Source organism: Psammomys obesus, unplaced genomic scaffold (genome assembly GCF_907164565.1).
Source record: "Psammomys obesus unplaced genomic scaffold, mPsaObe1.curated_primary_1811, whole genome shotgun sequence".
NCBI lineage: Eukaryota > Metazoa > Chordata > Mammalia > Rodentia > Muridae > Psammomys > Psammomys obesus.
In genome coordinates this window covers 8,223,848-8,248,529 of record NW_026596101.1, presented here as the reverse complement: position 1 = coordinate 8,248,529, position 24,682 = coordinate 8,223,848, and the positions used below count along the sequence as shown (strand labels likewise).

Genomic DNA, 24,682 nt, shown 5'->3' with positions numbered 1-24,682 from the left:
GTCTAATGGTGCCACTTATTGTGCCCAGTGAAAGTCCCAAGGATGTGATTATCTCTTAATAACTGGAAATCTGGTTATATATCACGTTGTAGTGTTTACTTTTAGTGTGTGTGTAAGAAACCATTAGTGATATCTGTAGTTGATATTATTCATTGTGATAATGGTAAAATAATCAAGTCACCATTTATTTGCTTGTAGCTAGACAGCATGATTAGAAATGCATTCACTTCCCACAGAAAAATGCATTGAAATGTAATCTCTTGCTTAGTATTAGTTTAATAACCCTGATGTTAATAGTAAATTGTGTCAAGCAAAACTAATGGAAATTCCAGAAATGTACATGGATAATTTAACGTCTGCATGACCTTTACCTCCTATGGAGAATTTGGGTCTGGTTTTAACTACCTGGGAAGGAAGTAAATACCCATGTGAAATGCCTGCTGATTCAGTGATAAAAAAAAATGCCAATCAGTAACGTAAGCAAAAGAGGCTAGACATAGGAAAAGACCTTTAAATAAAATGCCCTTTTAGAATATGAATAGATATTGAATGACAACTTGTTTTTCTCCTACATCCTACCTATTCATGCACCAGTTATATTAATAATAATAGTATCATTTATTAAACATTTGCTCTGGCCAGGATGGTTTCATATCTTCTTCCAGTATCATCACAAGGAGACTTGAAGGTCATTAATCTTGTTCACTTTTGCAGTTGAGTGACTTAATATTGTAAGAGATTATACAAATTGGCTAGGTGCAATTTGGGGTAGAAGCTTGAATTCAAATGTCTTCATAGTTTGTTATATTTAGGATTTCCACTGCTATGAAGAGGTACCATGACCATGGAAATCCCTATAAAGAAAAAACATTTAATTGGGGCTGGTTTATGGTTTCAGAGGTTTAGTCCGTTATCATTATGGCAAGAATCACGGGAGCATGCAGGCAGACATAGTGCTGTAGAAGGAGCAAGGGTTCTACATCTTGATCCACAGGCAATAGGAGACTGTGTTTCACAATGAGCTTAGCTAGAGCATATAAGACCCCAAAGTCAGTCCCCACCATGACATACTTTCCCCAACAAGGCCACACCTCCTAATAGTGCCACTCCTTATGAGCCGACATTCAAACACATGGGTCTGTGGGGACTATCATTTCAAACCACCACACATATTATACAGATTAATTAAGCACAATTATGGGAGATTTGTAACTGATGGTGATATTATTTTCTTAAGCTGTCAAGTAATTATGTTTCTGACCCCACTGAGAAAGAGGGTAATCTTACATGCTGTTTATGCAAACTGAAAGCATTAGAGAGCTTGTAGGGGAATTTTAATTTAGAACATGGCTGCTTTGGCAAGAGATCACATCCAAAGACCTTCTAGGTCTGTGTGATACAACTAGAATACAAAATATTCCTTTAATGTAGGAGACAGAGGCAAGAAGATCTGAGTCCAAGGCCAGATTATTATAGAGCAAGTATCAGGTAAAGAAAAGTTTAGGTCCAGGCATGGTGATGGATATCTTTAATTCCAAACGATGAAGGTAAAGTTAGTTTGTAGAAGGAAGCACCCATGTTTGAAAGTGATGTATAATTGAGTGGCACATAAAGTGATGAATCAGAGAAAGACTAGACAGAACAGGATATGCCCAGCTCACAAAAAGAGAGAAGAAAGGGAAACTATTTAAGGGGCAATGAGAGAGAGAGGAGGCAGTTTTACAGGGAGAGTTTTACAGAAAGAGGTTGAGTAAGAGAACCAGCTAGAGACAAGTGAAGACAGAATGTTCCAGAGAATGAGAAAAAGCCAGAAGATTAGGAAAGATTGCTGGTGTTAGTTTGAAGCCAACCAGAGCAATTCCAGGGCAGAAAGAAAAGCCAGACTGAATAAGTCAGCTCGGAGAGTTTAAGCCAGAACAGCTGAATTGAAGCAGCAAGTCCAGAGCTCAATAAGAACAAGAAAGAGTGAGCTAATTCAGCAGTAAGTCTTAGAGACTGAAAATATTCTAGGCCTAGATTAGATTGTACAGAGGCTAGAAGCTTCCAGGACTAGACCTAGGTTAGTAGACAAGACTGTAAGCCTCCAAGACAACAACTGAAGCAAGCAGATAAAAGTTACTGTTACAAGATCCGGTCTTTGGACATGTCCTTTTGAATTAGTTTTATGTTATTACCTGTCACCTTGGAGGGGATGTTTTGTGCTGAATAAATAGCCAACATACCTTTTGCTTCTGAACCATTTGAAAGGGTTCTAGATCTGGATATTTCAGTCTCTAGGGTGACATCATTCATTCTGACCCAGTCTTGCCAGATGTTTCATCCTTATCTTTTCTTTAACTATGAGTGAGATTCTGTAGTGTTTTTTTTTTTTTTAATGGTCTAATGCAAGTGATGACTGAATTTATGTTGAGACTCGTATGAATAGCCTCTACATCATTCTCAAAAGAGATTCATCTGTCCATCCAATTGTTCACAATTGTTCACCTTTCATCAGTTTCCTGTCTACTTTTGTTTGTCCGTCTGTTTCATTCTGGTTTTGAGCGGGGGTCTCATTTGATGCAGGATGGCCTCCATTTTGCTGTGTCATTGAAAATGGTATTGGACGTCTGATCCTCTTGCCTCTCTCTCTCATGTATTGGTATCAGGCACATGTGGTACTGTACTCGGCTGATGAGGGGCTGAGGATCAAACCCCGGGCTCACTGCACATAAGGCAAACACTCTGAAAAACTCATCCTCATCCTCAGCACATCCAGGCCATTTTTACAGATGACTTTTTCATTTGGTGGTGAAAAGTATAGTGAAAGCTTAACCGCTTAAAAGTTAACAGGTTCAAGTGTGGGCTCAAATCTGGAAAACAATAAATTCTCTAGAACTCTAATGATAATTAGTAAAAGTAAGTTTTATTTGTGTATATTGTGAGTTGAGTACTCAACCTGTATGGCTCAATCCTTCTTCACCACGCTGTACAATAGAAGTATCATTATTAAGCTAAATTTAAGCCTGAGAATTCTGAACTTAAAAAGGGTGAGGGGGTGTTAAGTCCTTCCTTTTCCCTATTTGCAGTTGCCAATCCAGAATAACAACTGTAATACCTTTCCCACATAATATATAAGAAAACATGAAGAACTGCTGTGTCTGAGGATTTTAAAATACATGTGTGTCTTACTGCTCCATCTTTTCCCATGCTGGCACTTGTGTGATGGAAAGTTATACTTAAACAGCTTTTTGTAATGTGAATAAGCCATCCAATGTGTTTTTGCAATGTTTTTGTTAGTGAGAGATTTCTCAGGCTCATCGTCAGCATCATGAGACTTGTCCTTCAAAGAGCAGAGTATACAAAAACACACCATAGAAGGAGAGCTCATCCTTAAAACACACCTCTTTATCTGAAGTTGTGAGTTGGAGACATTAATGCCTTAGCACACTTAAGGAGCACCTATTTTATGCCTTGTTGTATTCATTCAAGCTGATAAATAAACAACACAATCCATAATCCATATAAAAAAAGGTAGGGTTGGGGTAACATCATAGTAGGAACATATAATGAATATATCAAGCATCCAAGAATTCTAAAATACAACATAATTCTGAAATGCTAGAATTTTAGTAAAAAGTCTTTTTTTTTCCCAAAAATATCCTTTACAGTTTTAGCTACCTTTGAAGATTTCTTCCTTTGTTTTGTGTGGGTAGTTTGCCCAACCTTAGTAGTTTCATTTTGACAATAAACCATATGATATCAAAGAGTTCTATTTTTTTCATTAGTAAATGCTCTATGAATTAGAAAATGAAAGTAAGGCCTCTAGAGATATGTTTTGGTCAGTAAAGTGGTTGCCTTGCAAGTCTAAAGACCTGACTTTAGTTCCCAGAAGCCATATAAAATAAGCATGACATGGTGGTATGAACTTGTAATCCTGTCTTAAGCGAAGGGGAGAGTAGTTTCCTGGAGCTCACTGGTCCGCAGGCTTATTTACTTAGCAACTTTAAGGCCTAGAAGAGACACTGTCTCTGAATTAAAAAAGAAGAAGAAAGGATGGTAGATGCCGTCAGAGGAATGACTCCTGAGAGTGTTCTTTGGCCTCCAGGCATGCACACACACGTGCACCTGAGCACTTACCCAAATGCATACCTCACGTATGAACACGCATCCACTCACGGCAGAAAAGGAAGTACAAAAGCTATTATCATACAGATGGCTATGGTTAATACTGATTGCCCAGGAAAATTGGTACATGAACATTTTCTTTTAGGAGAGTTGTTATACACACACACATAGTTAACTTTGTGGAGGAATTTTTTGGCTGATTTCTGAAAATGGCTCTTTCTTATAGTCAGTACCTTTAGGCACAAAGCAGGGCCTCTGTGTTTCCTCTTACAGATCTTACTTTCAGGGGCCTTTACGTCTTATTCTCAGTCATTTCCTTGTGTCATATAAAGCCTTGAGCTAGCTAATGAAAGACTGGCTATGGAAAGCACACGGCAGGAAAAAAAAATGATAGCCACCTAAGAATAGACAACTCCAAAACCCCTGACCTTAAATGTTCTTGGTTTTATAAGTCAGGAGAAACAGCCACTTCTCACACTGTCACCCTAATTTTAAAACCTCACTTCTCATGGGATCAGGAAAAAAGTATGTGAGTTATTTCATTTCTGGTGTTCTCTTGACTGTCTCTGTCCCTAGTCCTCTCAACATACTGGGAATGTCAAGAATTCCTGCCTTATTCTCCTCAAACTCTCAGTGTTGCCATTCAGATTTTGTGAAAGAGAGAATCGTATTGGCTTAATGTGAGCTTAATACTATTGGTGATTCCAAAGCTGTGGCTTTACAATGAAAGGTGCATTGCAAGATGCAGAACTTCCCTGGTGACGGTATCGGTGGAGGTCTTCGTGAGACCAGTCCCAAATCTCCAGCTTCTCCTTTGAGCTTTCTGGTTTTTATTAATTAGAATTTTCCCCTCTCATGCTTCCATGTCCCTCACCCCATGAATTTGTGTGCAAGCATGCAGGTGTGTGTGCCTGTGTGTGCCTGTGTGTTTGTGTGTTACAGAGTGCCTGTGCAAGTCAGGAGATAAAATGTGGGACTGACTTCCCTCTTTGGTCACTGTGCATCCCAGGGGATAAAATAATCCTTACCTGCTGGGTCATTCCAGCAGCTCACCCTCATTTCTTGCTGCGCAGTTTTTCCACTCTGACTGGTACTGTTCCTTGCCTAATCTTATAAAGCCGTTCTCTTGTGTGTGAAGCCACACAGCACAGAGGTGAGATGCCTTGGCCTAGCCAAGAAACTGCAAAGTTCAGAGGTGTCTTGGGATATTTTATATCATACGCAAGTATTTTAAAGCAGGTTCACTGAGGTCCCGACTTGGCATTTTGTGGGTTACGTTTCTCATTCACAACGCTATGAATAAACGGTTACTACTGTGACCACGGACTTTTAGTGGCTACTAGACTAGTGTCCACAGCATACCCAGCTCGTACTTAATGATTGAATTGAGAATTAAAATGATTCTGTTTTGCTGTTGCTTTGTTTTCAAAGAGAGTCTTATGTTTCCCAAGGTGATGTCAGCACACTCCCTAACTCAAGGTGGTCCTGAGCTTCTCATCCTCCTGTTTTCACCTCCCAAGAGCCTGTGCTAGAAACATGCACTGCTGTGCTCAGGATTATATACTTCTGGGTTCAACCCTAGGACTTCAGCATGGAATGCAACTGCTCTATCAGCTGTGTTTCATCCACAGCCCTTACAAAACTCCCTCAGGGTATATTACATTACTGTTCCTCATGAATAGATAAAGGTGAGGGTTTTATCAATTAAATAATTGGAAGATCCCATGCCTACTAAATAATTGAATCACTCTATTATGCTAACAACTTATCCAAGAACCTGGGCATTAAAAGGAAAACACATTTTAATGTAAACATATTTTAAGAATGTATATTTACTTTGATTTCGATTCTATGACTGTATATTTGTGAATATCTACATACATATGTAAATGTGATATATCTAGTAATATTTAAAAAAATTTTGACCTATGTGTGTACCGGTTTTGAGATTATAATTGATGCTGCTGTTATTGATTGGTGGTGGTTCCAATAGCTACAAATGGTTCTGGAGCTATAAACAGCGTAGAGCTTTAGTGCCCTTACAGGCTCTCCTTCATGTGAGAAGATGAAATAAAATTTAAATTATATACTGAATTTTTCTGTAGAGAACTCATACAGCTGGTGAATGACCATATTCAAATAAAACAGATGGTGATATATTTGTGATTCATCTAACATGAATATAGGAGTTTTTTTTTCTATTCCACAAGTAACATTTTGTTATATTTGGCAAAATTATATATGGAATGTTGTAATTTGAAATACGTAAGAAAGGGTAGGGAAAAAGTTACACTCTGTACATATTGGAAGTATCATGAACAGGTCTCTGATCTTTACTTTCTGAGTATAAACATACAGTTTTTGCAAACTAGTAGAATTTATGCAGTTAATTGATGATGTATTTATAACTAATCCAAACAATGTGTTATTTTAATTCCAGTTAATTACATTGTACTTTAATAAAAGTCAGAATGCACTTGTATTAAATGATATTTTGTATAAGGACGCAGATTGATATTGAGGAACTGCAGTAATTTCACCACAAAACAACAACAACAGAATCAATGAAGTTTTATTAAAGGTTGCTTGAGGCCCCACATGCAATTAGCTAAGTTGCAAACTAACTAGCTCAACTGTAGTCAGCTGATTCACCAATTGCGTGGGCTGCAGGCGTTTATGTTATACTTCCACGTCTCTGTAGATGCCACTTGATTGTACAGTTCGTTCCAAGCATCAAAATCTGATCTGGTTGTTGGAGAAGCTAGATACAAGAATAAGTTTTCTTTGACTTACTGCAATTAGGTCTGCTGGACTTAGCCGGTGTAGAAAATGTTTCTTCTTAACACGTAAACACCTAAAGGTCTTTTTAAGTGGCTAACCTCACTCCTTATAAAACATAGCATTATAGACATATATGTATGTCTCTCTCTCTCTCTCTCTCTCTCTCTCTATATATATATATAATATGCATGTGTACAACATAATTTACAATTAATGAAACAACACAATTATTTTACTTAGAAGTAATGTACTTTGAGTACAAATTAGATTATGCAGGTATACATATAGAAGTTTAGTTTGTTAGGAGTTAAAGTGAGTTTTTCAGGATTTTTTTAGGAATTTAATTTTTTGTGATAAACTTCCTTTTTCTTTTACTTTTTGGATAATATAATTTTCTTTTTTTAAAATAAATTTATTCATATATTCATTTTACATCCAGATCATAGCTTCCTCCTTTCTTTCCTCACAGTCCTACCCTCTCATCCTCTTCCTACATTTTCCCTCCTTTTATTATTTTCTTTATTGGTTTGAATTTATTTTTATTTTTAAAATTCACCGTATGTCCTTGTTGAAACCCCATTCCTCCTTCCCTCCCAGTGAGACCTCCCTCTCTACTCTATTTCGTTTTCCTCAGAAAAGGTGAGCGCCCTTTTCCATCCAGCCAGCTCATCAACGGCTGAGCATATTCTCCTCCCTGCGGAGCTCCATGAGATCAACAGACAAATGGGTTGTTTCCAGGTTCTCTCTATTATGCATTCTGGCTATAAAGCTGCTACAAACATGGTTGAGCAAATATTCTTGTTAGTATACTTGAGCACATTTTGGATATATGCCTAGGAGTGGTATAGCTCGGTCTTGGGGTAACACTCAACCCAGGAGTCCCTCAGCTGAGGAATGGATATAGAAAATTGTGATACGTTTACACCATGGAATACGACTCAGCAATTAAAAACAAGGAAATCATGAAATTTACAGGCAAATGGTGGGATCTAGAAAAGATCATCCCGAGTGAGGTATCCCAGAAGCAGAAAGACACACGTGGTATATACTCACTTATAAGTGGATACTAGAACTATAAGACAGAATGAGCATACTAAAATCTGTACACCTAAAGAAGCTAAGCAAGAAGAAGGACCCTGGGTAAGAGGCTCAATCCTCATTCAGAAAGGCAAGTGGGATAGACATTGGAAGAGGGAGAAAACAAGGAACAGGACAGGATTCTACCACAGAGGGTCTCTGAAAGACTCTACCCAGCAGGGTATTGAAGCAGATGCTGAGACTCATAACCAAACTCGGGCAGAGAACAGGGAATCTTATGAAAGAAGAGGGAGACAGAAAGACCTGGAGGGGATTGGAGCTCCACAAGAAGAGCACTAGGTCCAAAAATCTGGGCACAGGGGTCTTTTCTGAGACCAATACTTCAACCAAGGATCATGCATGGAGATAACCTAGAACCCCTGCACAGATGTATCCCATGGCAGCTCAGTCTCCAAATGGTTTCCCCAGTAATGGGAACAGGGGCTGTTTCTGACATCAACTCAGTGGCTTGCTCTTTGATAACCTTCCCCTGAGGGGGGAATGGCTTTACTCCCTGAGGAAAAAGATAGTGCAGCCAGTCTTGATGAGACCTGATAGGCTAGGGTCAGATTGAAGGGAAGGAAGACTGCCCCTATCAGTGGACTTTTGGGATGGGCAAGGGAAGAGAAGGGGGAGGGAGGGTGGGATTGGGAGTAGATGAGAGAGGGGCTACAGCTGGGATAAAAAGTTAACATTTTTAATTAATAAAAAAATTAAATAATAAAAAAATTAAAATTTATAAAAGTAGATCAACAGAGCCACTGACCAGGGCAGGAGGGGCTTGCTGAGGCTGAAGCATCAACAAAGGACCATGTAGGAACTGGATCTATGCCCCCCACAAAGATGTAGCAGATGAGCAGCTTAGGCCTTGTGTGGGTCCTCAAGTAAGGGAACTGGGGACTGCACTGGACATGACTAACTTGCTAGCCTTTTGATGAAGTTCCCTCTCTCATTTTTCATTACAGTTTAACTTGTAGATTTTGAGGTAAGCCATGACATCATTAAATGAGAAGTAACTTTTCCCTGTTTTTTTTAATCTCAAAATTTTACCTACTCATTTACCTAAAACAAACAAATAAATAAAACACCAGACAGCACATATCTTAGTGCTTGAGTTTTATTATTTTTAAAGCTGTCTTATGTGCTTTCCTACCCAACAACTGTTTATTTGAATGCAAATACCGCAAAATAAAAATTCTACCAACTTCTAAAGCTATTCACCTGACATGAATAAGAGGCCTGAGCCAACAAGTCAAGACATTGGGTCACTAATGTCTTGGGTCACACAGCAGAGGATAAAATCTAGAAGCTCAAACTTACTGCATCTAATTTTCATTTCCTCCAAATTGAATTTTAGAAGTGTTAATATAATAAATGTGAACTGTGCATGAGCCTGTGTTGAACAGTGTGATAATTTGTGGTTTCTGTTTTTATTGTAGGGATTATTACCACAGAGTAATTCCATAACATGTGGCTTCCTGAGCTGCCCTAAAAGGTAAGCTTCCCTCAAGGGATGGTTTGCTTATCTGTACTTCATTTTGCTTAGTTTCTATGGAAACATAGAGAACCAGCCCTTCCCAAGTTATGCCATGAACTCCTTTCACTTGCTTTTATAAATGTTGTAGTTAATTAAATTAGTGAAGTTACATCAATTACTGTGCAGCACAGACCATTCCCATTTCTCTGGAAAAGACACTTGAGGTAGACTTTCTGGGAGGCAAATTACTTTGGCAGTTAAAAAAGAAACTAACATTTTACATTGTAGAATATATATATGGAATAAAGTAAATTTCTTTGCTCTTTTCTCCACAGTTTTATGAAACAATATGCCTTCAGCAACAAAATAAAATATTAAGTCCTAAAAATGCTTATGTCTGGAAGGATAAATTTTATATGATAAAACATATACAATAAAACTCAATGTTTACAGTGGTTACATTTTTCTTTGATGAGAAGTATATCTAAAGTAGCAAAATATTTTCAGTTCTTGAAGGTGATGTAAGGAGAAAACAAAACTATAGTTCTACAGGTTACGTGTCCAAATTAAAGTGTGTTTCTTATACCATGGTGTCTAACAGGACCTTAAGGAGTCCTTCCTTTCACATAGCCTCCTGATATGTATGGGAACCTGCTGAATGCAGAATTGCTTGACCAGCCCACTTTTCTGATATGCTTTAAATTTTTAATTTCAACAAGAAAAAGTTAAATTATTTACCAACGGTTTAGTTAGGGTTCCTATTGTTGTGAAGAGACACCGATGACCCTGTCAACTCTTATAAAGAAGATTTAATTAAGGCTGGCTTAAAGTAGAGAGATATAGCCCATTATTGTCATGGCAGCAAACATGGCAACATTCAGGCAGACAGTGCCAGAGAAGAGGCTGAGACTTCTATATCATAATACAGAGGCAGCAGGAGAGACTGAGCCACACAAGCCTAGCTTGAGCATCTGAGTTCTTAAAGCCAGCCCTCAAGGAAACACACTTCCTTCAAAGGCCACACCTACTCCAGCAAGGCTACACCTCCAAATTGTGCCATTCTCTATGAGCCAAGCATTCAAACACATGAATCAATGGGTGTCATTTCTGTTCAAACCTCCACACCAACATTTAGAAATAAGGGTTTTTTCATATTAAAGGACAATTTCCAAATTATCTGAAAAGAAATAAGACTGCCTTTGTGCTTTATGTACAGGCTTGGAGAACAAGACTGAGTCATCACTCCCACTCTCTACTTCTGCCTGCCTACCAACTAGTTTTTATTCTTTGCTCTCTGTATGCTTTTTACCTAACACCTGAGTTCAACATCCTCATTATACAGAGAATTACAGATAGATGGAGTATGAATTCTTAGCACATATTCTAAGTATCTATGGTGAAACCAAGGCCATTACTGTAATTGCTGAATAAACTTTAGTTGTCCATTAGCTAAACGCAAAGTCATCTTAATCCTTTGTTCACAGGGCTGCATTTAATTCTTGCTCCAATATTTGAGTAAATAGCCACAACTCTGACACCAGTCTTCCAATCTTACAAAGCCTTGATAATAGTGTTGTTCACAGACTTGGATTATGTCAGTTTCTTTCACTAATATTGAAGATAAAGGCTAGCCTAAATCTATGGAAATGGAAGACGCTCACATTCACTTCCCTAGACTGGTACAGATAAGTTCATCTTCCATCAGCAACTGAAATCCAACGTGAAATGAACTGCTAACTATGTTACAGTATAGCTGTACCTTGACTATAATATAAATAAAAAGCCTCACTCAGAGGTCAGCTAATATATGGTTTCACGTGTATTAAATATATAGAGAAGTAAGAATTATAAAGACATTTATTTAGTGGTGTCTAGGAAACCAGGGAACTTAGAAGGGCCTGGCTTGGGTTTCAATTTGATACTAATGAAAATATTGTGGATTAGATGGAAGTAATCATTACACAACCTTGTAGATACACTACAGGTCAACCAGATATCTCTCAATGGTGAGTTGTATGGTGGATTAATCATATCAGTAAGGTAATATGAAAATGTGTTTCAGGTAGACAAACTTCATCTTCAGCTATCATGATACAGGAGATATATAATAAAAATCAGCAGACTCCTTCTTCCAAATCAGTGCAGACCAGCTTCCTCAGTATTCTGACCTGCCTGTCCTCCAAGGTCAAAGAGCAAATCTAATTGCTGATGGGATCTGCGGTTTCATAGGAAGGTTAAGAGTGATTAAGTCAAAGAGAGACATGTTGATAGCAGCACCACTTGCTGCTTCTAGCCTCAGTTTCCTAAAATCTGTAAAATAAGATCAGCAACAGAGATGTTGTAGGTTTATGAAGCAGGAATGCCAAATACTTGCTGTGGTGCCAGGTCCTGTGTAATTGACACTTTTATAATTAGTGTTATTTGGTTGTAAATATTAAGCTATAACATTAGATTCTTGGCAGTTCATCTGATCCGCTGTCAGCTTTTCTTTTACTGGCATCTTGGCCAGAAAGAAAAGAATGGCTAGAATTTCTGTTAGCTCCTAATGAATTCAATCAGCCCCTGAGGGACTTTTGATATAGCAGAGAAATACTTAACAAGGAGCAGAATTTGTATTCACTCTATGTTTCTCTTCACAGCTGGCAGAAGCTTTTCTAGTAGAGGTAACATTACCTGTGCTGAGAGATGCATTAACATACCATGAGAGAAATGTTAGAACTCAGAAAACACATCCCCATGGCCTTGTGTTTCTTTGCTTATGCTGCTGGATACAATTTAGGCCTCTGCCAATAAAAAAAAAAAAAAAAAAAAAAAAAAAAAAAAAGGAGTCATCACTTGATGTGCACTTCACCTATCAGTTTTATTGTTTCTGATTTCTACTTTCAGTAACATTGTAAAGCGCTTTTATAAAAATCAATTTTGTCTTTTCTTTAGAAGTTCTGATTTTAAAAATCCTAATGTGATAACACAAAGGACTCTATTGAATCATACATACATTTTGATCTACATATTAAAATATTACAAATAATGTGCAGAAATTGTTCATCATAATCATGTAAAAAATGTCTGGACGGATTTTTGTCACTAGGTCCAGTTTCTGTTGTAAACCGTTCTTTAAGTATAATGGGAAAGATGGTGCTATGTTTCATTGAAAGAATATGAGGAAACTTGTTTTTTCTGTAGTGATCTTCAGGAAGCCAATCTACTAGAATCTCTAACAGGATTGATGGTGCCATGAGAAATAAAATAGCTATTGTCCTGAAGGGTTGAATTTTATATTTCTTGAAAGAAAGAACATATAAGTAAAATTAAAACAATGTGATTATGCTCTAAAAAAGCAATACAATGTAATAATAAACAGAGTTATAGTGGTATAGTTCTCTAAGCTGACCTCGCTCTTGATTTGAAAGTTACTGTAAGTGGGCAGTGGCCATCTATCAATATGTTGAATTGATCTTTTCTCATTATTGTGTGATTCATCACTTCTTAATGATTCAAACTTTTATAAAGATTTATTTAGCTTGTGTGTGTGTTTATTGGTACATGTGCAAGTGTGTGTGTGTGTGTGTGTGTGTGTGTGTGTGTATCCACACAGAGGCAGCAAAGGCTATCAGAACCCTAGAGCTACAATTACAGGCTTTTATTGAGGCCCTGCTCTTTAAGAGGGTACTGGGATCTGAATATGAGTCTGCTTGACTGAACATCATGACTTCAACTGCTGAACCATCTCTCTAGGCCCCAGTTTCTTCCTCACTTGTATTATATATATTATGGTGTTGACTTTATTTATCTATTTTTAACACAGTTTGACATTGATGTTTTATTTTGTTTGCAACATATAATAATTCATTCCATGAAGTTCTCTTTTAAATATCATGAAGCTGTATCTTTTTTTTTTATTCTTTAAAAAAAATGAAGTTGGTTGCCTTACTTTAATTTGTGAAAGTTGTGGTTATTCTTTCTTTGAGGAGTAGTTTTGTTTCTCCATGTGTCTGTGCTTTCTTTTGCAATAACTGAATATTTATTAAAATACTGTATTAGTGACTTTTCTGTTGCTGTGATGAACACAATATCCAAAAACAACTTAAAGAGTTTATTGTGGCTTACAATTCCAGAGGATCAATTATAGAAGAGATGCATGGCTGCAAGCAGCAAGGTTGTTGGCCACAGCAGGAAGCTAAGAGCTCACAATCAGGAGCACAAAGCAAGGAGAGAAAACCATAAATGGGTCAGCACATAAACAGTCAAATCCCTCTCTCCATCACCAGGCCTCTTCCCACCTGTGATATGTACTTTTTCCAGGAAGAGTCCACCTCCCCAAAGTTCACTAACAACCAAACAGCTCCACAAAAGGAGAACCAAGTGTTCAAATGCCAGAGACTAGGAGGGATACTTTTACTCAAGCCACCACAAACACTACCTGTATTATTTTGAATTTTTCTCATTGTTTCTAGTTTTAGTTGGTGTCTTCACTTGGGTTTCCGTTGCTGTGGTGAAATGCCAAAAGCAAGTGAGGAGGAAAGGGTTTGTTCTGCTTTCATGTCCATACTCAGTTCATTATCCAAGGATATCAGGACAGGGATTCAAATGGGGACAGAACCCAGAGGTAGGAACTGATAAAGCATTATCAGAGAGTTTTCCATCTTTTTGCTGCCAGAGAACTTGGGAGACTGCAAACTGAATTTGATCATTTCTTTCTGAAAGGAACTCATGACATCTTTGTTCAAATTTCATTAATAAGCTATAATATCATGACTCCTAAGAAAGCAAAAAACTTTCTAAACATATACCTGAAAATAAAGGAAGAGCATAGTATTTGTGAAACTGCTGAAACTGTTAAACTCTCACTTGTCTAAATCATTCTATTATTATTTTAGGGTTTTAGTTTTCAGAACTCCTTTTAAGTTCATAGGTTTTATTTCCACTTAAACCATTATCCATTCTTATTAAGGTTTTATTAATATCTTTTGTAGCTCTATATACTTAATTTCCTGTGAAGTTTATTAATCATTATTTTGTGTGAATGTTATGTGTCCTTTTACTATGGCATCTGTCTACTTTTATAGCATTTTTCCCCAAATACAGTTTGTAATTTTATATTACAAGCTCATTTGATGCCTAGTTATTCTTTTCATTAATCCTGTGCAATGTAAATATTACCCAAAGCATAATTATGCTTCTGCTTGTATTAATGATTTAAGATCTAAAGTGTCCAGGCTAGTTTGTGTGTTAATTTATTATATCTCATGAAAATTTAGATCAACTCTTCATATACTTATGCCTGACCTTGAAGTTTTGGACATCCTATTTGGGATACTTTGAATAACAAGGAAGTCAACATACTTCTCTCTTTGGCTATTTGTATAGCTTTGCTAGTTTCTTTTATGAATTAACAGGATCTGTGTTAATTCAAGATGTCATACCCATCCCCTTGTTTTCTAAGGTTGTGTCTCCTGTACCTGTTTAGATGTTAATACCCTGGAAAACCATCTCGTAGTCATATATCAAGGACCAGTATGTTCTTTTATTGAAGGATTGGGGATCAAGACAGTGTTTCTTTGTGTAACAGCCCTGAGTATTCTGGGACTCACTCTGTAGACCAGTTGGTCTCAAACTCAGAGATGCACCTGCCTTTGTCTCCCAAGTGCTGTGATTAAAGGTGTGTACTACCACTGCTAATACACTAGGATGCAGACTGAAAAACAATGCAAAGACTTGAATTTTTTAGTTCTTTAAAAAAATTATTTTTTATTTTTTCATATTAATTACAGTTTATTCACTTTTTATCTTAGCTGTAGAACCCTTCCTCATTTCCTCCCAATCCTACCCTCATTCCCCCATCTCCTCCCATGCCTCTCTCTAAGTCCACTGATAGGGGTGGTCCTCTTCCCCATCCATCTGACCCTAGCCTATCAGGTCTCAACAGAACTGGTTCCATTGTCTTCCTCTGTGGCCTGCACAGATGTAGCCCATGGCATCTCAGTAGGTAAGTAGGTACCCTAGTAAGGGGAACAGGGACTGTCTTTTATTACAGTTTCAACACAGTTTTGTTTTAAGTATATAAAAGTTCTTTTAAATTATTCTTGGAAGCTGAGGGTGTAGCTCAGTGTTAGAATACTTGCTAAGCATGCATAAGGTCCTAGGTTTGATACCCTACACAATAAATAAATGAACAAATCAATAAATCTATTTCTGTTGTCATGTAACTTTCATTGGAGAGATATTAAAAAAAATGTCTGTTCACCCTTGATAGTCAACCAAAGACCTAGCAACACAATGAATCTACTCAAAAATGGTTAAGTAAACCAATGACTTTATTGGAATTACTCACAGAAGAATGATTGAGGGCCTGCCAAAATAAGCTAATGTTACTGATTTCTACATACAACTCAAAAGCATCTCCATCAATGAAAACATTACCCCACCATATATGTTGACTCAAACAAGCCTAATGTACAGAGCTCCCTATGTAATAGAAAGGTATGACTTGGGGATAGCCCCCTTTCCCCAGCTGCTGTTGCTAATGTCGATGAAGGGCTTTGTGCATGCTGTGTAATTGTCTGAACTTCCCGAGTCTTACATATTGCAAGAGCTGCTTTCCTCCCTCCAGGAGAAAATGTGCCAATTTGGAGTTATTTTTGATTTTTATGTGTTTGTTGATCTACATTAGATAAGTCATCCTGCTTCAGAAATTCTGAGCATCAACTTTCGAATGCACCAGAAAAAATTTCAAATTACATCATTTACTCTGCTCTTCTAGCATATCTTTTTTTATTAAGTAGTGTGTGGGGGGAAGCAAGAATGATTATCACATGTGTTGTAGGTGACTATTAATATTTACTATTGATATATCTTCTGGTAAAGCTTGCTGGTAATCCTAAACAGCTGTATACCGAATCACCACACAGAGACTGGGATTTATTTAATTAACCTAGAACACAATGCTGGGCAATAGTTACTCCATCCTAAACCTCCAAGCCCTCAAGTTTCCTAACCTTTAGCTTTTACCCATTATACTTGCTTTTTGTGAAATCTTAGGTCCAGTTCATTCTCTCCATGTTGTTCCAAGATCCCCTATCAGTGGACTTGGAAAGGGGCATGGTGGAGATGAGGGAGGGAGGGAGGGACTGGGAGGGAATGAGGGGTCGGGACATGGCTGGGATACAGAGTTAATAAAATGTAACTGATAAGAAAAAATATAAAATTAAAAAAAATCAAGTTACACATTAAAAGTTTTAAATTTCTTAATAAAAAAAAAGATCTCTTTCCTGCCTCTGTTCTCCCAGCTCTCTGCCTCCAACTGCTTCCTGTCCTCTGGCTCCTTCCTCTCTTCTTGCTTCCTTTCCCTTGCTCAACATTGTGGCTAGTTACTTTATTTTGGCATATTTAAACAAAGTTGAGACAGGTGATGCTTAGAATAAGTATCACAATGCAATGTCGATATTGAAACCAGAGAGTGGGGGAGAGAAATCAACATTTCAATGAATAAGGGTAAAGTGTATACATTCCAAAAGAACATTATACCAACACACATGTCTTATTTTCTTTGTGTTTTGATTTCAAGCAGTTGTGATATGTTGGAAAAATCTCAATAAACAAAAGCTGGACACAAATTGTCTACTTGTACCATAAGAAACCATAAGCTAGCTATTGCCTTAAAAAATGGATTGTGTTCTCTAAACCAGTCTAGATAAGACAGTATTTTAGGAAATATCCAATATCCTCCTCAACATTTTGATATTCAATATTTTCATTATTTCCCACAGAATTCTTTTGTGATATTATATAAAAGATGTGTCATCACACCATTTTCAGTAAAAAAAAAAATCATGTCTTATTGAGTCTAGAGTTGAATGAGGCTTGGTTTTCTGTTTGATAGATCTCAAGAGGTGGTATCAACATAAAATATGTGTTGATTATTCTAAGATAGCTTTTCAAATGGCCTGCCAAAATAAGCTAATGTTACTGATTTCTACATACAGAAAAACAAAGGAAGATGCATTTTTACCTTGTCACACTTCAACTAAGACATGTGCAGCTTGTCAAAATTACAAAAGAACATTTCACAAACCTAATTCATTTCATGTGAAATGAAGGTGTGTATATATTTCATAGATCATAAAATATACACTGTAATTCCTTTTTTAAAGTACTCCTTCTTTAACATGAAAAGGCCAAGGATTGTGCTCGTAGGTAACTTGTTTGGCTAACATTTCCATAGTCCTAGATTTAATCATCAACACTGAAAAATAATAAAATAAAAAGAACCCATAAAATTAACGAAGGTACTCAAAATCACAATAGCAATTTGAGTATTTTGAAATTATACTCAATGATACAATACTGGGAGGTAGTGGTTGAGCTCAATTCATGTGTGAGCACTAAGTTTTAAAGAAGGACTACAACAATAGACATGCTGACTTGTATGAGGGTGGGGCCAGGAGGGCTCACCCATGCAGAGGTAGGAAGGAAATTTGAGAGAAACCACCAACAGATATCCAATAACAAATAGTCACCTGAAAACATACAAACGAGTAACTTTGTATAGACTGAGCAGGTTGTATTTATGCATTTAAGAAAAATTGTATACAAATGGAACAACAGTCAATGAAAATAGTGGTCATGGACTTAAAAAAGAGCAGGGAAGGGTAGGTGGGAGGTTTGGGAGGAAGCAAAAGCAAAGAAAAATTATGTAGAGCCTATAAAATAAAATAGTGGGAAAGAAAGAAAATTATATTAAATTTGATCTATTTACCTATCCATTTGCACAGAACTAGAGCTAATAATCGGTGGCCTATCTTGCCAATACTAACATGGCTTTGGTTTTACTTACATGTAGGGCTTGGTTAATACTGCCCAGTGGAGATGAGTAAACGGAAAGTGGAATAAGATCTCAGATGTAGTGGTGTTGAACCAACATAAGAACTGAGAATATTGAAACAAATCTATAGAAACAAACAAGAGAAATTTGAGGCACTTCAGCCTGGGTACTGGTGTGGTGAAATAGAATGCAACAGCACCCTATCTTTTTCTGAAAAGGATGGACTAAGAGTGGGATGGTGTTAATAATTCATTAAGGCTGAGGGCTGGGCAAGGAAGAGTTAATCTACCCTTCCTATTAAGGTCTGTTCTGAAGTGAGGTATGCTCTTGCCTCTAAGGTCAAGGACTGAATGTGCCCTAGATAAGTCGTCCTGCTTCCTTTACCTTTTCATCTCCCTTTGAAATAAAAAGATTAGCGGTAAGAGAAAGGCTAACTAGATCCTTACTAGGAGAAAGAAAATTTTACAAGAAAGCTGTAATTATAGCTATCTTCAAAGTCTGCCGATGCTGTGTCTCACAGTATGGCAAGATTAACTATGTTAGTAATGGCAGAAAGTAAGTTATCTCCAGCAGTATCCTTAAGAGCTTGAAAGAAAAGCGGCTTAAAGAGCTGGTGGTTGGACCCTGCTGTTGTGTAATCTTCACCTGTATGAATAGTGGGTAAACAAAAGCCTCCAATAAGGGCTTGACTGTAGTGAAAGAAAAGAAGCATCAAAGAATACACACAGATAGATCTAATGTTAATAATTTGAAAAAAAGAGGAACGCAATTGCTGAAAGCACAGCTTATGAGCAAAAGATAACGACATGGTAATTATGCTTAAATAAAGAAGAAAATAGAGTGGAATTCTGGGGACATTTCTTTCTTCAAGGCACTTGTAAAACTGTCCCCACTGAGGGACTATCTCCTCCTTAATGCCTCTCCCTTAATTCTGTGTTCATGAACTCTTTAGAAATGAATAGCCCTACATCAATATTTAATAGAGGATTACAAATTAAATTTAATCTAGATATAACATTAGCCAATGAAAACTTAGGCAGAATAGTGGAATAACAAAGTAAAAAAAAAAAAAGAAGAAGAAGAAGAAATGAGAATGGAACAAATAGCACCATCATTTGTGTGAAGCATAACTTTTTAATGTTTGAAGCCACTTCATTCTGAATACTTACAGCAGAGCCTAACTCATCTGAGGTAAGGTAACACAGTCCCTAGTATATAATGCAGCCTGGAATAAAAATGACTCTGCTTATGCCCTCGATTTCTCCACAGTGTAGTAGTGCCATGTCAGAGCAATGCTGTCTGTGATAAGTACTTTTATTGACTTTTCCTCCATCACAGTCATTGCTCAAGATCAAATTTTGCTGGTTGCATAACCAGCAAACTGCACAGTACAATTCCGCTCATGAATATGAAATCATTTAATGAGTAAGCTGGAAAGATTAAACTCATAGAGCATTATAAGTAAAATGTACCCTAGGTTTCATCCCTGCCAAGTTTGCAGTTACATTGTAGAGGAAACAGGTTGAGAAATTTTTCTTTGTTTCAGAGTTCCCAAGAATTACATAAATGTCTTGGCATACAGTATATAGAAAATAAAATTTACCTCCACAAAACGTTTTCCTCTTTATGGAAGAGCAAGAGTGACATTTCCAGCACTAAAGGACTAAGTAATATTTATGTGTGCAACAGACACAGAGAACATGGAGTTAACATGTATAGAAGCAAATGTTCCATTATCTCCCTGGAGTGGGAGTCTGGAAAAGTTGAGTTCATAAGAACGGAAAGATGAAAGAAGCTGGAGGGGAAGGAATTGAGGGATTATGGTCCAGGGGCACATAGTTTAGACATAACTCGATTCTTGAGTTTTATTGTATAGAATGTGACTATAACTGATATGGTATATGCTTCCTAATAACTAACTGCAAGTTAAATATTTTATTTCATCATGCCATATTAAAGGTGAGATATGTGATCACATGACACTGTATCCTATAATGCTATGGATCATTATTTGTCACTTTAAAATAATGCTTTTTAACACAAAAGTTAAATCAGTACTCAGTACACCATGGCTTTTATAAATTACATGTATTGAGTTCTATTGGCTTAATAAACAGTTTTCTGATTCCTGTAATCATATATTCTTTAGCAATTATGGCCAAGCCCAAAGATAGATTCTAACATTTCTTCAGATTATTAGGAATGTAAATTTGAGATTTCTTACATAAGCCTCCTCTTATCTTTCTTGTCACTCTCCAATAGAGTTGGGATTCAAAGCCAAGTCCACCTGTGTTATAGAGGCAGCATGGAAAATTATTGCTTCTATCCCTGTACAGAAACTCAGGGCTCTTCCTCTGAGTGAAGTGCAAGGGGAGGTAATTTTAACATTTTAAGAAATGCACCTGCTGCAGGAATGTTGAAGCTCCCCAAACTCTTATGTTTTGAGGGCTTACAGAGCCCTTGTGTATGAGAAATTGATATTAGCAAGAGACATATATGCTCTTCTGCCTTTGGTTGGAGCTGTAGAAAAAAATTACTTGGCTGAAAGTAAGTTGTTTGCTTACATGGGTTTCTGTGTCATGTTGGCTTTTCTTGCCAGCATTCTCTTCCTTATCAAAGAGCTAGGAGTTCCAAGCGAGGTGAGAATCCCACTTGACAAGCAAGCATAGCCATTTGGGGAATATACAAATTAAAAGGCTTCAAGATAGAAATAGGAGCATTAGCAGCAGGGAGTACCTTGGGGATACACTGTGTCAGATTGCATCCAGGAGTTGGGAGAGTAAGTGAGTCATAGCCTCCCAAAGGATAAACCCTGCTGTGTCAGTACTTGGACAGCCTCTGAATCTGTAGTAGCTAATTAAAGTTGCCAGAGATGACTTTAATAACCCCAAGCCTTCATCTGCTCAGGAACATCTTTGAATTATGCACAGTATGCCTGCCCCCCATGTTGCTTCAGCATTTCTTCTAACTTCTAGCTTGTGAGTCAGACATGGACATAGAACTTTGCTTGGTTCTTCAAAGTGAAAACACAGAGACGTACTGAATTAGAGATATTTTCCCTAGGTCACCCAGTGATTCACACAAACAGCCAAACAACTGTGCTAGCAAGTTCTAAATGGTCTTTATTGGAATATGTGACACTGTATAGTGTCATGGATACATCTGGTCTTTGTCCAACAAATCCTAATTATGACAAAGAAAAGTCTTCTGGAGCTAGCTCAATTAGCTTAGTGGGAAAGTGTAAAGTATCTTATAGAAACCACATGGATGGATGGATGGATGGCTGTGTCTGTGTCAGCAGCTCTGTTTATGATTCTGGTTTTCTGGATTCTTGTGTTTGCTTGACTTCCATGTTCATCCATCCATCCCTCACGTCTTCCTTCCCTCCATCCCTGCTTGCCTGTCCCACTCCCTCTTCTCTTCTGCTTATCTCAGCCTCAACCTTCTTTGTGGTTCCTCCTGCTTCTTTTTTATTTTTTATTTTTATTTTTTGTAGTCTCTAATTTATTATGAACTCACCTGGAAGTTTATTATGAGCTCATTGGCTTTCCCTGCTCTGCATTCACGTGACTTTTTGACACCCTTCTTAAGGAATTATTCAGTCTGTGTCTCTCAGTCTGAAATTCCATTGTGAAAAACGTCCAGTTGATTTTCGCTACAAAGAGAGACTGGGACTTTCTTGTGTACAGATCTGTGAGTATTAGTGCATCTGTGGAGTAGTTGCTCTTGTATTGCTGTGACCAAATATGCAAGGGAAAGAACTGAACAACAGAAAAGCTCATTTTGGTTCAGAGGCTCAGAGGGAGTCAAAAGCATCATGGAGGGAAATGGGGAGGGAGGTGGAATAGCTCTGCCCCTTGTGTTAAGCGTGTGAAGTGGAATGTTTGTCCGTATGCCCATGGACCAAATAGCATATGCTACAGCTTGTACTAGGGTCATGTGTGACATTCAGAGGCCTACCACCAGTTTCATACTACTTCTACCTCATTGCATAAGTGAGACCCTATTCCCTAAACCAAACAGCACCACAAGCTTGGAACTAAGAGCTCCATGCCTATTGCATTTCTGTTTCTTGGATTCAACATCATGGCCAAAAGCAACATTAAAGAAAAGAAAAAAGGTTAATTTTTGTTTAGAGTTCCAGAGGAATAAAGAATCCATCATGGTGGAAAAGCCATGGCATGGTGGTAGGGATGAACAGGAAACCTGTCTGGTACATACAGAAGAGTCAAGGCAGGGCTGGAGCAGAACAGCCTCAAAGCCCATAACCAGTGACATATTTCCTCCAACAAGGCTTCACCTCCAAAAGGTTCTAAGACCTCCCTAAAAAGCCCCATCATCAGGGGATAAGGTTTTCAAATCCATGATTCTATGGAGCATTTCTCAGTCAAACAACCACATACTCGAAATGTAATTCATATCATGACATATCATACAACGTTGGATAGGCGATCCAATGATAAGTATTAATATATGCATCCAATAAATTATGTTTTCAATGACGTTTTTTGCTTTAAATTATATCATCCTCAGTACTCTTTCCTGGTCAATATAAATAGAGCACCAGCGGACTTCATTATTTTTTTTTCTAGAATGTGCCTCAGTAGTTGCCCAGGTGCCTTGATTGGGGCCATGTTTCCTGATTGATAGTCCTCACTAAGAAAGATCAAATACAGCAGTAAACTATCATGCACTATGATGCAGGGTGTTTCTGATTTTCAAAGTCAGAATCGCTGTCTTTCAGATAGCTCTAGCCAGGAATTTATTACAAAAATATGATTTCCAACTTTGATGTAAAAGGACAAGAGCCCACCAGGTAGGTGTCATGTACTTGGAGTCTCAGCTAACTGGAAGGTTGCAGTACGTCATCTAGATCTAAGAGTTTATTAGATCTAAGATGTGTTGTTCTTTAAAAAGTCAGAGGAAGGAAAGTTTTTAAAATGTAGATTAGATTTGTTTATTTTATTTTATATGTATAGGTGTTTGCAGCATCCGTATTTACGTGTCTCAAGGCTTCAGTTCTCTCAGAGGTCTGAAAAGGGTGTCAGAGCCCCTGGAACAATAGGGACAGGTAGTTGTAAGCAGCCAGATGAAGGACGGGAGCTAAACCTGGGTCCTCTTCAATAACAGTGACTGCTTCCAAGTGCTGAGCCATCTCTCAAGCACCAGTTATTTTATTTTTACAATAGCTAACTGTTAGAGAGGAACCTAGGCAGATTAATGCAAATAGATTTTCATGGTACAGATTGATTAGCACAACTAGATACTTAAACAAGAACTTCACAAACTCCAAGTTTTTATGGGTCAAGTGTGAATCTTGATTAAAAAATAATAATAAGACTCCACTACAGGGGTTATAAGTATGCCAATTAAAAAAAAAAAAAAAAAAGGAAAGCAATGTTCATTTGTAACCAGATCCTTAACGAGTACATAGATGGTTTTCCACAGAAAGCAGTTAAAGGTTCAATGTCACAGAAAACTGACTTTGACTCAAGAGTCACAGCTTTTTTTTGGAATAAAGCAGAAGAGAATAACACTAATTTTTCACTTAAGCCTTAAACAAGATGAATTTCTGTTGAGTTAGATTCCTTGCTTAAAGACAACCAGGCTTGGAACAGGTTTGAATTAAAAACATAATTCTGTTGATTCTACCACCTGCTGGGACTGGTATTTACTACAGTGATTCCCCGTTTCTTTGTTCACCTTAGTAGGAGTTACTGTGTGCATAGCCTTAATTCACTGCCTCTGTCTGTTTTCAGTTCACATAGGTATTGCGAACATAAACATATACACAGGAAGACAGATTTATCTATGTTTCAGACAAGCTTTTGCAAAGCAAGCCCAAACTGCAGAGAGATTGTTGATTGATAATAAATTTTTGACAGCTGGGTGTATATTTTCAGCAATAAGATGAGTAACTTGGGCTAAAGGGGACCGATGAGAATAAAACTCAGATTTATTAAGGACCTTTCCAGTGAGCAGGCTGTGTCCTTACTTGGTGCTAAAATAAATAGTGTCCAATTCCAATTATATGATCCTGTGATGTGTAATTTAGCTTTGATTAACTGCTATAAACCACTATCATCTTCTTAATCTTAGGGTTATTTCCTATCATGCTTTAACATCTGTAAATTTAAAATACTGTGATTTTCTGTATATTTCAAGAATACATTTTATACTATATTATGTTTCACTGAGAGGATTTTTAAAAGTGTTCCTGCTACTGTTTGTTATGTAACAAAGATATGAATTCTATTGTTAATATTTGTAGCACAATCCTTGGATTAGAAATAACTATTCCAAACAGCCTTTAGGCTACATGGATAAAGGTAGATTGACTGTGACAAACTTCTCTTTCTTTCTTTCTTTTTTCCTTCTTTCTTTCTTTCTTTCTTTCTTTCTTTCTTTCTTTCTTTCTTTCT

The 24,682-nt window shown here is 37.3% G+C and overlaps 1 protein-coding gene across 2 annotated transcripts in view; it reads left to right on the top strand.

Moving 5' to 3' along the window:
• The window catches only part of LOC129692233 (contactin-4), a 1,033,094-nt gene that overhangs the window by 248,596 nt on the left and 759,816 nt on the right, over positions 1-24,682 (top strand). For both annotated transcript variants that reach the window (XM_055628516.1, XM_055628514.1), the window contains exon 3: positions 9,402-9,457. The gene's annotated coding sequence lies outside the window, so the exon portion shown is untranslated. The remainder of the gene's footprint in view (positions 1-9,401; positions 9,458-24,682) is intronic.